Source organism: Sus scrofa, chromosome 8 (genome assembly GCF_054392235.1).
Source record: "Sus scrofa isolate SSC_HxYL_T2T_F1_AM1 chromosome 8, Sscrofa_HxYL_maternal_Yorkshire_Landrace_v2.0, whole genome shotgun sequence".
NCBI lineage: Eukaryota > Metazoa > Chordata > Mammalia > Artiodactyla > Suidae > Sus > Sus scrofa.
The window spans coordinates 37,840,740-37,858,896 of NC_139390.1; the positions used below are offsets into that span (position 1 = coordinate 37,840,740).

General features: G+C 36.6%; 1 protein-coding gene across 8 annotated transcripts in view; it reads right to left on the minus strand.

The window, feature by feature from the left end:
- Positions 1 to 18,157, minus strand: part of CNGA1 (cyclic nucleotide gated channel subunit alpha 1) — a 73,089-nt gene that overhangs the window by 22,383 nt on the left and 32,549 nt on the right. Inside the window, exon 1 of one of the 8 annotated variants that reach the window (XM_084972015.1) lies at positions 17,739 to 18,147. The exons of 6 other annotated variants lie outside the window; for them this stretch is intronic. The gene's annotated coding sequence lies outside the window, so the exon portion shown is untranslated. Of the gene's footprint in view, positions 1 to 17,734; positions 18,148 to 18,157 lie in introns of those variants that run through there. One more of the 8 variants, XM_084972016.1, reaches the window with a different exon arrangement.

The window sequence follows — 18,157 nt, forward strand, 5'->3', positions numbered from 1 at the left end:
AAATATTATCCATACATACTTCTACCATCAGGAATTAACAACGTTAACTTTTGTCTTTTGTCAAACTTGCTTCTTCACCTTTGATAGGATATGAAAAATAACACAACTTGCCACCTAACGCTGAAGCTCTTTTATCAAGCTGCCACCTTGAAAAAATCTTCCAATCTTCTCTTCCCTCTACCCTCTACCCAGAAGCAACCTCTACTGTAAGTTTGGTGTGTGTCCTTCCAGCCCAGCCATCCTTTTACATACCTGCATAATCATCCATAACCAATGCATAGATTGGGACATGATGTTTAGGTATCTTAAGCAGTATCTTCCTCTGTGTGATTCCGCTACTTGCTTTTTCACTCAAAAATATGTTTTGAAAATGATCTCTGTTAATACACACCGAGCTATTTCATTTTATTATATTGCTTATTGATATTATAATCTATCTATATATATATTTTGCTCCTTTTTTTCTATTCATATTTCCTCTATTAATGAAAAATTGGTCTGATGTCTATATCCAGAAGTGGAATTGCTAGTGCTAATTTCAGTTTATGAGGGCTAGCCACATTGCTGCCCAAGGCTGTGTATCATTTTAAAGTCTGTGAGCCCTATAGAGTTACAGCATTCCCCCCAATCCTAACCAACCATTGATATTGTCAAATTTTAACTTTTTTTCCCAATTTGATGAGAGAATTTATTTATGCTATGGTTTTTGATTTGCATTTTCTTATGAAGTTGAACAAACTCTCATGTGTCTATTAGTCACATGGATGTTTTCTTTGTGAATTGGATACTTATATAGTCTTATCCCATTTTTTTCAGTTGGGTTCTTTAACTCATTCAACACATATTTAATGCCTGCTAGGTGTCAGGCACTATTATCATCCCCCAAATGAACATGTACTCCAGGTCCTCTATTAATTGTACTTTAATTTTACCTTTATGGAATAAGCATAAAATTCTGTAATCTACTAGCATCATTCAAGTACTTTAACTTGTAAATCCTTTATATCATTTAGCACAAATACTTGTGTATCAGTTTGTGGCTTTCAAAGCAATCTAACTCCTATAATCTCATTTAATCATCATCACAACTATGTTATGATTCATAATAGACTGTAGTATGGCACCCAAGCAGTGAACTCCTTTGGGGTAAAATTAAAAACTGAACTGAGGAATTCCGTTTGTGAGGCTGGCAGACTACACAGACTTCAAAGCATCATCTTTAAACAACGACAGTTGCATATTATGCAGCTTAGAGCCCCCATACCACTCAATTATTTGAAAATAGGCAGAGATGATTCCACATGTATGAGGATTCCTATAGGTCAGTGCTTTATGGAGTAGAATTCCTTGTGAATGTCCCAAAAGATTGTGATACATGATGTAGTTGTTATTTGCACATTATTTGCTATATTGACACAAATAAGCACCATGTACTTTTTTAAGATAAATGATGGTCTCTTGCCCATGAGTGCAAAGCTTTTCTAAACAAGGTACTCTAATCTGCCGATGAAACCAGTAAAATTAGGCTTCTTAAAAATTGCCGAATAATATGCAGTAAACAGTACACAATATTCTCTGGAGAAGAGCTCTCTGTATTGTTTGAATTTTACACAGGGAGCACACAGTAATTTTATAATAAAAGGATACATTTTTCTATTTTTTCTCAAAAGAACGCATTTAACAACTTGTAGAAATGTTCATGGTACATTGTTAAGCACTATTTATAGTATAATCTTGTTTTATTAACAAGTATGGATACGTGCATGGAAAGGATAAGCACTTTAATGCTAAACATGCTAACTTTGTCATAGCGGGCTCATCAGTATTTTTGCTTTCTTCTTTGTATTCTTCTGTGTTTTCTCCTAATTTATTTTTAAAGTGAGAATAAAAAGGTAGTATTTTTAAATGAGATTTTGTTTAGTCACAAAAATAATTAGGAGTTCCCATTGTGGTACAGTGGGTTAAGGATCCACATTGACTGCATGGCTACGTGGGTTCGATCCCCAGCTTGGCAACATGGGTTAAGGATTCAGGATCGCCACAGCTGTGATGTAGGTCACAGCTGTGGCTTGGATTTGATCCCTGGCCCAGGAACGCCATATACTGCAGGTGCGGCCAAAAAAGAAAAATTAATGTCAGCACGTTTGCTTTAAAATAATGTTTTCCAGTCCTTGTCCAATCTCAGTATCCAACTGCAGAGCTAAGGTTGTTTCTTAATATTTAACAATGTTCCTGGACTTGTGTAACCATCCAGAACAGGCTTGGCTGGCTCTGCAACACAGAGGCAGCCAATGCCTGAAACCAGCCATCTCCTGCCAGAGGCTTGGGTTCTAGCACCAGCTCTTTACCAAATTGCCAGTGGGGTCGTTCTGAGCTTCAGTTTCCACTTCCTTAAAGCAGAGATGTTAATACCTGCCCTGCCTACTGTAATAACTCTCTACAGGGAGCTAATGAAAAATATTTACAAAACAATATTGAAGGCTGTGAAGTTATACAAATGCAGGTTGATGATGTTATTATAGAACCCCCAAGCTCAGGGCAAGAGAGACAACCATCAGCTTTCTTATGGAGACAAGGAGAGCTAAAGTGCTTTAAATAATCTTTTTTGAATCCCTCCCTCCTTGAACTATCATTTTGAGAAGTCATATTTGTCAAAGCAGTTATTTAATAATTATCTTTTAGGATCATAAGTAAACTGTGACTAAAGACTAAACCAGAGCACAACAGTGTTGCTATGTGTGCCCACAGCAAGCACAGAGGCCTGTCAGACTTGTTAATTCAATTGCTATCAATTTACAAAGAAAACACAACACTTCCTCAGGAAGAAATAATTTCCCTAAGGTCATTGTTATCATAGCCATGACCATTACATCTCCAATCCACAGAAAATTGACAGAGCAGCCATCATAAAATAAAATCTTGATTAATCAAAAGCCAATTAATAAAACCATCAAATAACCAAATATATTTTTCAGACTCCTTTTTTTTAGCCAAAACATTTTACAAGAAAACACTGTGCTATAACAGAGTGATTTAAGAATCAGAAAAGGTTAAGTAGTATAAAAGCAAAAATTCTTGGTCTGCACTCCATTCCCAGTGACCAGAACTAGGACTGTTTTTCAAATAAATTTAAAGAATTGATTATAACAATAAAATAAATCATATATATTATGACCAAGACATCACCAGACCCTACATCATCAAAGAAAATTTTCTTTAGAATCAATATGCTCTACTAATCAAGGGTAAGCATGAAGACTTTCCATGGTTGGAAGTCTTGATGTATTATATTTCCCACTTTCTCCATTGAAATCGGAAAGTATTCCAAATTGTAAAAATTGGCCATAAATTTTTTTTTACTTTATGATTTTTATTTTTTCCATTATAGTTGATTTACAGTGTTCTGTCAATTTCTACTGTATAGCAAAGTGACCCAGTCATACAGACATATATATATATTCTTTTTCTCTTGTGATTCCTCCATTCACTAGATGTATTGACTATATTTTAAATCATTCCTTTAGTCATAAGCCTTCACTTCCTCGTACATACATCTCTGTTTATATATGAATGTCCCACTTTCCCAATGTTCTCTAAGCTTCTTAAGGCAAAGCACTTTTCTTTTTTTCTGTATATCCCCTGGAAAAAATCAAATATAAACTTTTGATGGAAATAATAAAGATGAGTAAACATATACAAAGGCAAATAAATACTTAGAACCCAGCCCTTGAGGTCCTCTGGACTCCACACAGAAATTTCATCAGTCACAAGGAGTAGTTGAAATTTAGGATATTCTTTTTCCTGCTTTTCTTACAAAGCCATATCTTATACCCAGAAGAACACATTAAGAGTCCTCATATTTTTACTTCAAACAATTTTCAGATAACATAACCCAATCTGTACTAAATTCATATTTTTGCTTCTCAGAACTTGTGAGCCTGTGCTATGTAAGCAGCAGTACCATATAGCTTGCTGCAGTGTGAAGGTAAGAAAAAGAAGAGGAAAGATGGAGTGCTAAGAGGCTTCCAGACCCAAAGAAGTTAACGAAAGAACCCTGTAAATATTAATCCAATATGACAATTTTGTGCGTACATAGCGCAACCCTGTAGAGTTAAGGGGTTCATGAAAAGCTTTCCAAAGCAGGGAATATGTAACTGGGTTTTGAAGGATGAATAGGAGTCTTTATCTGTCAAAAATAGAAAGTCGATGAAAATACAACCATCAGCTATAACTAGAAAACGTATGGAAAACAAAGCAAATACTGATGCTTTAATAAATCAAAACAGAGGTATAAATATATGTGAAAATACAACTGTAATTATCACTGGGTTCTTACCTTTGGTTGCTTAAGCAATATACCTGTGTCTTCTAGAGCTGGAAGTCAGTGGTATATCCAAAACAAACAAGGATACAGTATAAATCATGACATTGTCAAAATCCAGGTTCTAATTTAAATAAAGAAATAAATATGCAAAACCAGCTAGTTTTCTTACTCATTCCCAGGGAAAGAAACGGTTCTGTGGCATTGACAAAGGAGGATTTTCGTGAGTCGGTACTGGATTTGCGGATTTGTATACAGATGAAAATAACAGCAACCAAATCACCATTATCCCTTGCGAGAGCCCGAGCTTATTAATATGCGTGAGAGTTTGGGATGGAAGGGAGCATCTTAGAACTATACCTCTTAACATATTTGAAAGTAAATTTAACCACAGGAAATAGTATCTGATGAATTTCATGAAGTTATAGTATCAATTCACCCAGGGTTACAATCTGGAAAGAACTGTCTAGGTTTTTTACAAAGTATAACTAAATTTTTAAATGTAGCAGCATCATAATAAAAACCATTAAAATACAAATAGGGTGCACTTATTTATTCATTGATCTGTTTATTCTGTATTTTGTGGAAGAACTGCCATGTTTGAAATATACCCAGTCAGAAATAAAATAGGATGAGTCTGAGCTTGCCTGAAAGAATAATTCATACTTTAGATGTATAAAAAAAGTAAGATATGCCAGTTAGTGTCTAAATGATATTCTAATGATCTAAGAGTAAATTTCCCTCAGAATTTTTAATGCAATATTTAACAGTTTACACACTCACAAAACTTTTTTTTCTGCTTTATTGCGGAAAATCAGAATTTCATGAAATAATAAATACTGTCTCCATGTAGCATGACTGCCTTCATTTTAACCTAACAGCTCTAAAAATACGTCATTCTTTCTCCAGGACTTGCAGTATTTGTCCTGCTAAAAAACTAGCCACTGAACAACTCAGTAATGTTTACTGCCTCAGTTCAATGGCTTCACCTTCCAGTAGGGCTACTAGGCTTGCAAAGGAGAAGATACTCAAGGTGCCTGGCAAAGAAAATTAACAGAGTACCAAGTACTTTCAGAAAACTGGCTTTTGGATTCGAGAATTTTTTAAGAATTTTATTTCTAATTATAAAATAGAGCATGTTTCATAAAATTTGGGCAATACAGAAAGAAAGAAAATAAAAAATACATCGTTGCCATTTTGGGATAATCAATATTAACATTTTGGTTTATGCATATACATATATAACTATGACATACAATTTAAAATATAGTAAATCTGATTTCAGTTCATATCATTTTATACTACTAAATATCTATCTAAAACATCCTCTTTCAGAGTACATAATCGATCATATTATTCCACTATTTATTTAATTTTCTTATCATTGGATATTTCCTCTGGTCTAAAATATTTCAAAATAAATGTTCTAATTCTGAAATTCTTATGCATACTTGTGATTATTATTTTCTTAGAAATGAGATTACTAGATTAAAGTGTATTACCATTCTTAACACTTTCAATTTTTATTGGCAATATAATTTCCAGAAAATCTGTGTTTACCTGTTTGACTTTAAATGACTCTCATATATAATTTGTTGACTTCTTTCAATTTTTCCCTGATCAATCAAAATTTTACCAAATATCCTGCTTTGACCTACTTTTTTGCCATCTTGTAGTTAAATACAAACCTTTAAGCTGCTAGTGTGTTTGATTTTCATAAATCAACTCATTGCAAACTTCCTCCAAACTTACCAGTGTGGCCACTTTTGTCACAATTTAGCTTTATGCTAGAATGCTATTGTGTCAGTCTCACTATATCATGCTCCTCTTTAAGCAAAGTTACACAATCTACTTAGGAAAATAAGCCCCTTGCTCTGAGTGACATGGCTTAAACCCATCTCTGTGAAATTAATTGTAAACATTTCAAAAAGCACAAGATGGTAGCAAATGTTAAAAATGACAGGTACAAAGGAATACACATAAGGAATAGACATTCAAGGAAAAATTCTCAAGACTGGAAGAAATTTAATTTTAATTTAATTTTCTCAAAGCAAAATAAATGATTTAAATTCCAAAACTGTGATAGTGTATTGACTTCATTTTATAGAGGAGGAAATGAAGGCTGGGAGATGAAGTCCTTTGCCCAAGGTCATAATGGCCTGTATTGTGTCAGTTAGCTGGGATTCACACCCAGAGAGGGTTGCCAGATTTTGCAAATACAGACGCAATAGACGTATGTCCCAAACATTGCATGCAACAAACTCACACTAAAAAAATTACTTAATGTTCATCTGAAATTCGGATCTGACTGGGTGTACTGGTTTTTATCTGGCAACTGTACACGAGGGCCTAGCTCATCCCAGAGCACCACAATGCTTTAATTATCTGCAAGGTTAGAACATGAAAAATCAGGTCCATCAATTGCTATTTCAGCCATGCTTATCTAACAGCAATAGCAAAGAACACTATATATGAGAAAACACTTGTTTTTCACCAACTGGTGTTCAGTTTCTCATGCATAAGTTGGATGAGAGCCCCTAGGCACATTAGCAAACCCCTTAGCTCATTACCTGCACAGAAGTGCTCAAAAATGATAGTTTTATTACTACCTGTTATATTATGATTATGTTCTTCACATCTAAGAAATTTTCTCCTTGAAATAGTTTAATGTTTCTTAATAACCCAGTTGGGATGTATCATTCCTCAAAGTACTCAGACCCTCTGTGGACCTCCTTAATATTCTTTCTTGTTTGTTTGTTTTCTTTTTTAGGCATGCACATGAATCATATGCAAATTCCCAGGCTAGAGGTCGAATTGGACCTGCAACTGCTGGCCTATGCCACAGCTACAGCAGCAAAGGGTCCTCAACCCAGTGAGCAGGGCCAAGAATCAAAGATGCATCCTCATGGATACTAGCTGGGTTCATTTCCTCTGGACCTTTTAAAGGCTACAACCCCAGCATATGGAGATTCCCAGGCTAGGGATACAATTGGACCTGTAGCCACCAGCCTATGCCACAGCCACAGCAACACAGGATCTGAGCCGTGTCTGCAACCTACACCACAGCTCACGACAACACTGGTTCCTTAACCCACTGAGCGAGGCCAGGGATCGAACCTGCAACCTCATGGTTCCTAATTGGATTCGTTAACCACTGAGCCATGTTGGGAACTCCAGGAAAGACTGTTCTTAAATTGAGTGTTCACTTTACCTCTTTTATACCAACTATGGCCACTTACTTTGTGGTGGGGGTGGTTTTTGCGGCACCACGTTAGATTTAAATGCAGAGGTTTTGAAGTCACAGGCCTGAGTTTGAATCACAGCTCCAACAATCACTAGCTCTGGGATTTGGAACATGATACTGAACTTACTGGGTTTCAGTTTCAGTATCCATGGAATGGTCATGATAATATCTTGCAGATTTGTTCTGGGGACTAAAACGAGATGGTTCAGCCTTCCTAAAGCATGATAAGCACTTGATAAATGACTATTATCATAATTTTTGAAAGACAAAGATGAGAATTAAGTTTTATTTTACAAGAATTAGTTTACTGTCATAAACTTGCCTGCTTTCTTAAAAAAGTTGAAAATACATTTTCTGGTTAAGAAATATACTAGGGTTAATTAGAGCAATCTTTTTCTAGTCCTACCTCATACATAAAGATGTAATCCAAACCCATATACCTAAAAATAAGGTAATGGATTGGGAACCTGCCCCCATACATAGCTGTGGCATATTCATTCTCTCATGGACCGCTTGTTATTCAAAACATTCTTAAATGATTCAACAAATTCAATACAACAGTTGGAGCAGTAATTTTTTGGGGGGAGGAGGGGTGCCGAATTCACAGCATGTGGAGATTCCCAGGCTAGGGATCGAATTGGAACTGTAGCGCGGGCCTACACCACAGCCACAGCAATACCAGATGCTCGACCCATTGAGCGAAGCCAGGGATCAAATCTGTGTTCTCATGGTTACTGGTCAGATTCATTTCCACTGAGCCATGACAGGAACTCCTGGAGCAATAATTCTAATAAAACTTCCTTCCTCCTGCCACCTTAACTCCTGGAGCAATAATTCTAATAAAACTTTCTTCCTCCTGCCACCTTAACTCCTGGTTGACATCATAAAACTTCATAGGCCGACAGCTGCAGCTCCCAGGATGCCATGATACTGCAGCATGATTTGGTATATACATGAAAGTATGTTCTTTTCTGAGGTGATCCAGGATTTCAATCAAAACAAAACAAAATTAAACATACTCTTACTCTCTTGGATTTAGGTAAATCAGAAAAATGTTCTAGGATGTATGTTTTGTTTTCCCTCCAAAGGGTGGTTAGCTGGACCCAGTCTATCAATTTCTTTTCCTGGGGCCTGCAGTAACCTTGACTGATGGAAAGAACATAGCCTCAATGGATTATCTGTTTAGTAAGCTACTTTTAGTCTGGGTCCCGTTCTTGCTTTGTCAGCTCCCTCTAAATCTCGATAATCCTATTTAAACTGCCTCTAACTATAGATACTCATGTGCATGACATTGATTCTTCCATATTTTCATTTCAAAAAGTGTGTGCTTCAAGGGATTCTGACTCTTGGCCCTAAATTATTAAATGTTTGATAGTCGGCCTTCCAATACACCAAGACCTTCAGTCAGAGGGATCAATGATGTGTCCTTAGCACTTATAAACATAATAATCACGTCTCATGTAATTCCTTATTTAATGTCTGTCTTCCCTGTAAGACCTTTTTTTTTTTTTTTTGTCTTTTTGCCTTTTCTAGGGCCGCTCCCGAGGCATATGGAGGTTCCCAGGCTAGGGGTCTAATTGGAGCTGTAGCCACTGGCCTGCACCAGAGCCACAGCAACACAGGATCCGAGCTGCATCTGTGACCTACACCACAGCTAGAGGCAACGCTGGATCCTTAACCCACTGAGCAAGGCCAGGGATCGAACCTGCAACCTCATGGTTCCTAGTCGGATTCATTCACCACTGTGCCACGATGGGAACTCTACCCCTGTAAGACCTTTAAACTCCATAAGCGCAGGGACGGTGTTTGTGTCGTTCACTACCGTAACTCCAGTGTCTAGTTCAATGCCATGCCTAGTCATTCATTCAACAGATACTTATTCCTCTAAGCACTGGGACGTCAAACAAAACTAAGTTCCTGCCCTCACGGCGTATGCATTCTAGTGGAGGAAGAAAAACAGTAACAATGCAGGAAACACAAAGAAGTCAGATGGTGATCAATAACATGATAAAGCAAGGCAGAGGGATAGAAAATGACGGGGGGCTGGGGCAGACTGTTTTTGATGGGGTAAATAGGGAAGCCCTCATCCAGCAGGGATCTCAATATAGGCACAGAGCTAGCCACAGCCAGATCCTGCCTGGCAAGGAAACATGCTCCAGGCCCAAAGGCAGGACTGTGTTTGAAATATTTAAAGAACAGAAGGAGGCCAGGCAGCTAAGTTAGAGGAAGCAAGGGGAGGATGGGGTAGGAATTAAGGTCTTAGCGCACAGATCATGTAAGGAACCCTGAAGGCTTTTAGAGCAATTCGGTGAGAGATGGCGGTGGTTCAGACCAGGATGCCAAAGTGGAGGTGGCGAAAAGGGGATAATTTTTTAAGCTAGAGACCATAAGACTTGATGGTTGATTGGATGTGGGCTGTGAGTGAAAGACTGGAATCAAGGATGACTTTAGATTTTTGGTTTTTGTCTTTTTTTTTTTAGGACCATACCCACAGCATCCTAGGCTAGGGGTCAATCTGGAGCTGTAGCCTCTGGCCTATGCCACAGCCACAGCAACATGGGATCTGAGCCACATCTGTGGCCTACACCATAGCTCACACAACACAGGATCCTTAACCCACAGAGCGAGGCCAGGGATCAAACCCACATCCTCATGGATATTGGTCAAGTTTGTTACCACTGAGCCATAGCAGGAACTCCTAGATTTTTTTTTTTACCTAAACAAATATATAAGAGGATGCAATATAATGAGGTAGGAAGGACACCAAGAAGAACAAGATAGGGTGGAGGGAGATTGGAGGTTCTGTTTGGAAAATAAGTTAGGGCATGTCTGTACCTCAGCAATATCATTGAAATGAATAAATGAAAAGCTTATGCATTTTCTTGTACCTGTAATTGCTTTATTAATCAGGATTCTAGCAAGAGGAAATGAAGGCTGTGTAGTTCTGAGAGCAGCAATTACTGATAACAAGTTAGACAGTAGACCTGCCTTCCACTGCCTTGAATGCAAAGTTTCTAAAACAAATTCCACTGGGAAATTTGAGTGTCCAGGATGCCGTGATACTGTAGCATGATTTGGTATATACATGAAAGTGTGTTCTTTTCTGAGGTGATCCAGGATTTCAATCAATTTACCTCCCCAAAATAGCTAATATACAGCAATATATTAATTTAATATACATTTATTAAGTACCTGTTAACTCTTCTTTATTTAGTAAACTTTAGAGTCTAAAATATGTAAAATGTATAAGATTGAGAAAGTGCTATTGCTCTTATTCGGTTAAAAAAAATAGGTAGTATTACATACAAGGCACTGGGGTAGGGAGTGGCCATAACATCACTCACTATGAGAGGCATTCTAGTCTAACAGTCAGGAATATCATCTTTGAATGTTAGACACACTTTGGTTCAAATTCCAAGCCTCCCACTTGCTAGCTGTGTTACCTAGGGCAAGTTATAAAACTTTTCTGTTTCTTATATATGATAACCCTTACATGTAGAATCTTTTAAAATGATATAAATGAACATTTACAAAACAAATAGACTCACAGACATAGATAATTTATAAACAAACTTATAAATAGAAACATAGAAAAAAACTTATAAATTACCATAGAATGACAGCAAGTAATCCTAAAATTAATATAGACCCATAAAAGACCCAGAATCATCAAAGCAATCCCGAGGAAAAAGATCAAAGTAGGAGGCATAACCTGCACAGACTTCAGACAATACTATAAAGCTACAGTGATCAAAATAGTGTGGTATTGGCATAAAAACAGACACATGGATCAAGGGAGTAGATGAGAGAGCCCAGAAATAAACTCATACAGCTATGGTCAGTGAATCTTTGACAAAGGAGGCAAGAATATACAATGGAGGAAAGATAGTCTCTTCAGCAAGCAGTGTTGGGAAAGTTGGACAACCACATGTAAGCCAATTAAGTTAGAACACACCCTCCCACTACACACAAAAATAAACTCAAAATGGCTTAAAAACTTAAATATAAGACATAACACCATAAAACTCCTACAGGAGAACATAGGCAAAACATTCTCTTGCTTAAATCATACCAATGTTTTCTCAGGTCAGTTTCCCAAGGTAATAGAAATAAAAGCAAGAATAAACAAATGAGACCTAATCAAACTTATAAGCCTTTGTACAGCAAAGGAAACCCATTAACAAAATGAAAAGACAACCTGTGAAAGAAAATATTTGCAAATGACATGACAACATGAGATAAATTTCCAAAACATACAAACAGCTCATGCAACTCAATAATGAAAAAACAAACAACTCCATCAAAAAATGGGCAGAAGACCTGAATAGACATTTCTCAAAAGAAGACATACAGAACAGGCACATGAAAAGATGCTCTATATTGCTAATTATTGGAAAAATGGAAATCAAAACTACAATGTGGTACCACCTCACACCAGCCAGAATGGCCATCAACAGAAATTCTACAAATAGTATCAATGAGGATGTGCGTTCAATCCCTGGCATTGTTCAATGGGTTAAGGACCCGGTATTGCCATTAGCTTTGGTGAAGATCACAGAGACGGTTTGGATCTGGTGTTACTGTGGCTGTGGTGTAGGCCAGCAGCTGCAGCTCCGATGTGACCCCTAGCCTGAGAATTTCCACATGCCACAGGTGCAGCCCTAAAAATAAATTAATTGATAAAAATAAATGCTAGAGAGGGTATGGAGAAAAGGGAGCTCTCCTATACTGTTGGAGGGAATGTAAATTGGTACAGCCACTGTGGAAAACAGCATGGAGGGTCCTCATAAAACTAAAAATAGAGATGCCATATTATCTAGCAATCCCACTTGTCTGCAAATCCCATATTTGTCTGGGCAAATATCCAGACAAATCTCTAATTCAAAAAGAATCATGCACCCAATGTTCATAACAGTGCTATTTACTATAACCACGACATGGAAAAACCTAAATGTCCATCAACAGATGAATAAAGAACATGTGGTGTACATACACAATGAAATATTACTCAGCCATTAAAAAGAATGAGATACTGCCATTTGCAGCAACGTGGATGGATCTAGAGATTATCATACTTAAGAGACATGAGTCAAGAGAAAGACAAATCCTACTATGTAGCCCAGGGAATTCAATACCTGTGATAAACCATAATAGAAAAGAATATGAAAAATAAAGTACATATATATATGTAATGGAATCAATTTGCTACTTTGCTGTACAGCAAATATTACAATATGAAAAGGTAACTTAACTCCAAACTGGACAAAATATATGAAACAGTTTTCTTCAAAATATTGGGCAACAGATAGCACAGGAGTGTGATACTTGAGAGAGGAGAGAAAATGAGTTCAACCCTGCCCAGAGGCAATTTCTGAACGGTGGCATAAGAAAAAGGATATTAAGTAGATCCCAACAGTCTTGCTTAGTTGAAAAGTCAGAAACATGATCTTGGAGTCTAAGCAGCTAGAATCTGCATAGCAGAGTTCTAGAGAGGAGGAAGCTATACAAAGAAAGAACTCCAAAATCTGCAGAGGGGTCTCTTCGAGTTTTTGGAGGAATACTGCACATGCCTAGGCTGAAACCCCACAGGCAATGAATAACTGCCAGGGAACTAAATTATAAATAATTCACAGAATTCATACAGACCATGGAGACAGTCAAGTTTCTACCTGTCAGCTTGCAGAGATCTCATTGAAGACTCAGGCATTAATAGAACACACAGAAAAGCCACAGTTTAGTAGTAATGCTAAACTGGATCTAGTGTAAAGGACATCTTAATCTACCATAACAAATCTTAAAACAAGCTTATAAAGCATCCAGCAAGTCTCCAAGTAACTCATCTCCGTTTCTCTCTTTTAGGGAGGCAAGAAATAGCCAAAGACTTCACAATGTCACATCATAATGTTTGGCACTCACTCAGAAATTACTTGACACAAAAAAGAAGAAAGAAAATGTGATCCCTAATCAGGAGAAAAATCAGTTGCCAGTTGCAAATCTAGAAATGACAGAGAGGATGCTACAATTGGCAAACAAGGAACTTAAATATATATATTGTGTAAATGTATAATATAATATATTATATAAATATAATAATATATAGATATTATTATATGTATTGAATAACTATATTATATATTATATAATTACATATTATATAAGCATATATAAATATATATTTTAAATATGCTTAGGAATTCAAAACAAAACGTACATAATGAGTAAAAATGTGAAAGATGTGAAAAAATATGAAATACATAAAAAAATAACAAATGGAATTTTTAGACATTAAAAATTAGAGATTAAAATTAGACTTTCTGAAATGAAAAATTCACCAGATGTCTATTAGTGGAATAAACAATAAAGAAGATAGGCTCAATAAACTTGAAGACATAGCATTAGAAGCTCACCAAACTGAGGCAAGAGCTAGAACTTCAGAGTCTCAGTGACTCATGAGACTGTATTAAGTGGCTCAACATAACTGGTGTCCTAGAAGGTATACTGTGAAAACAAACATTTGAAGAACTAATGGTCAACAATTTTCTAAATCTGATGAAAAGTGTAAACCTGCGCATTCAAGGATCTCAATGAACTCACACAGAATAAACAAAGACAATCACACCAGACAAATATGAGCCCAATTACTGAAAATAAGTGGTAAAATTTTTTTTTCTTAACACCCAGAAAGGGAAAATAGGTACATTACCTACAGTGGGAAAAAAGACAAATGAATAGTCACAACCTTTTCATAGAAACAATATAAGCCAGAAAACAATGGAAAAATATGTTTAAAGTGTTGAAAGAAAGGAAATACTATAAATTTATATTTCTGTACGAAGGAAAAAGAATTTTCAAAAACAAAGACGAACAACTTTTTTTTTTTCGGGCAAATAAAAATGAAGCTTACTGCTAGCAAATCTGTATTATAAAAAAATGGTAAGGGAATTTTTTAGTTTTTAATCCGACTACATCCATAATAACAAAATACATTACCAGACTAAAAAGGATAATTAAAAACAAAGACTGTCAGTTTGGTTAGAAAAGTAAAATGTAACTATATGTCATTTACAAGAAATAAAATAAGTTTTATATACAAAGATAAGTTAGAGGTAAAGGGACAGAAAAAGGTGTAATAAGTAAAAGAGTTGGTTTATCTATATTAATATCTATATTCAAATCAAAAAGTATTACTAAAAATAAATGGGGATATTTAATAATGATAAAAATGTAAATTCATAAAAAAGGCATAATAATCCTTTTTGTATATGCACCTAATGACAAAGCTTCAAAAATTCATGAAGCAAAAATTGTCAGCATCAAATTTATAGTCAAAACCACAATTACTTGTGATTTTAACACTTCTTTCTCAGAAATTGCTAGAACAAATTTAAAAATCAGTAATAAACTAGATTTTGAGCAACCAGTTTAACCTAACTGATATTTATAAAACACTGTACCCAACAACTGCAGAATACACATTCTTATCTATTTCAACTAAGATAGATCATATGCTGGACCATAAACCAAATCACAGTAAATTTCAAAGGACTGTTATTAAACAGAATATATTCTGTGTGCAAAACAGAATGAAATTATAAATCAATAACAGAAGGATATCCAGAAAATCTCCAAATATTTGTAAATCTAATAACACATTCCTAAATAATGCCCGCATCAAAGAAAAACTCACAAATAAAATTTTTAAATATTCTTAACTAAATTATAATAAAAATGCCACATTTCAAAATTTGTGGGATGCAGCTAGAGCTGTATTTGGAGACAAATGCTAGCTTAGCTTTAAATACTTGTAATAGAAGGAATAAAGGTTTAAAATCAATGATCTAAGTTTCTGCCTTAGAAACTAGAAGATGAGCAAATAAAGCAAATCAATTTAGAAGGAAGGAAATCATCAAACAAGCAGCAGAAGTCAATGAAATGGGTAAAGAAAATCAATAAAGGTAAGATTTGGTTCTTGGAAAGATTAATAAAATTGAAAGCCTCCTAGCTAGAGTGACTGAGAAAAAAATACGTAAATTCCCCACAGTAGGTTTGGCACAGTTCTAGGCAGAACTGTAGCATTTCTGCAAATGTCTCCAGGCTTCTCCACAACTACCATCCCTTCTGCCTTAGTCAGTCCACTTTCTGCCCCAGGAACCTCTCCAGAACATAGCAACCGAGGGGTTAAAGCTTTACATAGTATATACCCTCTCAGATCCTATGCTGGTCAAAAAGCCTGGAGTTTTATCCTTCGAGGCTTTATGGTCTAGTGATTGTTCATTATTTTGATCAGCACTGCTGACTGCAGGTGACCTGGTAAAAATGAACAGTAAGACAGGAGCTGACATTTTAGAAGATTTCATTTATTATCACATCCAAAATTGAGTCCAAAAGGAATTTTCCCGGAGTCATAGAAAAGGCTAGTTTGAGGTTTTTGAATGGTCTTCTTCTGGCTAAATAAACACCGTGCTTTTTGTTGGGAATAGAAATCCCCCAAATTAACCGTCACTCATGACAGTTTATGGTGCTCTAACTGCATAATATCCAAAGTCATCTAGAAATAGGCAGTGAAAGAAAATATAAGGTTTTTCAAGGCAACATTTAAACTGGGAAAACAGTGATCTTCGGCTTAAATGTTTTTTCTGTATGATATTCTATTTTCAGAATTAAAAAAAACAAGAATTATACCAAAGTGCTTCCTATCTAAGATAGACCTTAATAGAAACTAGAATTCAATTTTTACTTTAAAAAAAAATCATCTCAAAGTTTATTTAAAGTAGGTTTTTTTTGGGGGGGGGGTGCCTTTTTAGGGTTGAACCGGCAGCATATGGCTGCAGCTGCTACACCACAGCCACAGCAACACCAGATCCAAGCTACATCTGTGACCTATGCCACAATTCAGCAACGCTGGATCCTTAACCCACTAAGCTAGGCCAGGGCTCAAATCTGAGCCCTCATGGATACTAGTTGGACTGAGCCACAATGAGATCTCCAAGGGTTTTTTTTTTTTACTTTAAATCCCATTAACAAATAGATTAAGAACACAGACTCTGAAGCTAGAGTTCCATAGTTAGCATCCCAGCTCCACTACTTTTTTTTTTTTTTTTTTTTTTTTTTTTTTTTTGCTTTTTAGGGCCTGATGCACGGCATATGGAGGTACCCAGGCTAAGGGTCCAATTAGAGCTGCAGTTGCTGGCCTACACCACAGCCACAGCAATGTCAGATCCGAGCCTCATCTGCAACCTACACCACAGCTCACAGCAATGCTGGATCCTTAACCCACTGAGCGAGGCCAGGGATCGAACCTGCAACCTCATGGTTCCTAGTTGGATTCCTTCCCACTGAATCACGAGGGGAACTCCACCAGCTCCACTACTTACTAGCTATGTGTATAGGCAAGTTACTGAATCTCTATGAGCCTCCCTTTCCTCATCGATAAAATGAGGATTCATAATATACCTATTATGATGATTTTTAAAAATAAATATTTATAAAGTGCTTAGAATGTTTGCCCACTTATGTGCAATATACGTGTCAGTTAAATAAATAATACTTTGGATCACTGTTTACCATCACCAATCTTTGAGAAAGGTGAAATTTTCAAGGCTGATGTCCAAGCAAAACATTTAAAGAGAAATGAAATCTTTAGGCTTGTTATCCAAATTTGGCATAACTCTCCTTCCCTTCCAACTTTCATCATTTCCTCTCCCCATGCTATTCCTTCTCCAGCGAGCCCATCACTTGTGAAAGTGTGTGCCTTGTCTTAACACATCACTCGGCCTAAGAACAAGAAAAACAAGATTGAGGCTTCTGCTATGAAACTCCTAGGTAATAAAGTTAATAGCGCTGCTCATGATTACCTAGAGCAGAGGCAAAGGGAAGCACACAAGGGTTCTTCCTTCAGTGACCCCAGAGCACAGAGGGCACCCCATGCATGTGCTGAAGGTTTTAGCAGGAAATAGGAAATATACCCATATCGTGTCCCACAAGGACCCGCTACCAAGCCTTCCATTGAATAGCTGGTTAAATTACTTATTCTCACTCTTTTTTTTTTTTTCTCTAATCCCTTATCTGTAAATCAGGGTTAATAGACTATGCTGTAGATATAATGAGTTAATACATAGAGTGTAAATACATAGATATGCACAGTAAAACAAGAATATCATAAATGATACCTACTATTGTGGGAATGAGTCGTTTCTGAGCACTGCCTTTGGTTTAGGGTTTTTTGCAAATAACCGTGACTCCGGAAAGCGGTGTAAGGGGAGGCGGAGTTTGAAGACAAAGAATCCCAAGAAAAGTTACAGTGGGAAAAAAAAAAAAAAAAAAAGCTGATAGTAGTACAAAACGCTAACGTCTATTCTAAAGCCCCCAGAATAAAGTTTCACATGGTAATCAGAGCAGAATCCCAGTGGGCACAACTTCCCTACAATGCCCCATACATCTAAAGCAGGGCCCTCAGAATCCAGCGGCAGGGGTTTCGACCCCAGGGAAGCCAGAAGGGGGCTCCAGCACAGAATTTACGCCCCTAAATTCCCCGGGAGTTGGTTCGGCGGCCTCCATGCTCTGAGAGACGCCTTAACCCTGTGAGGTGTGTC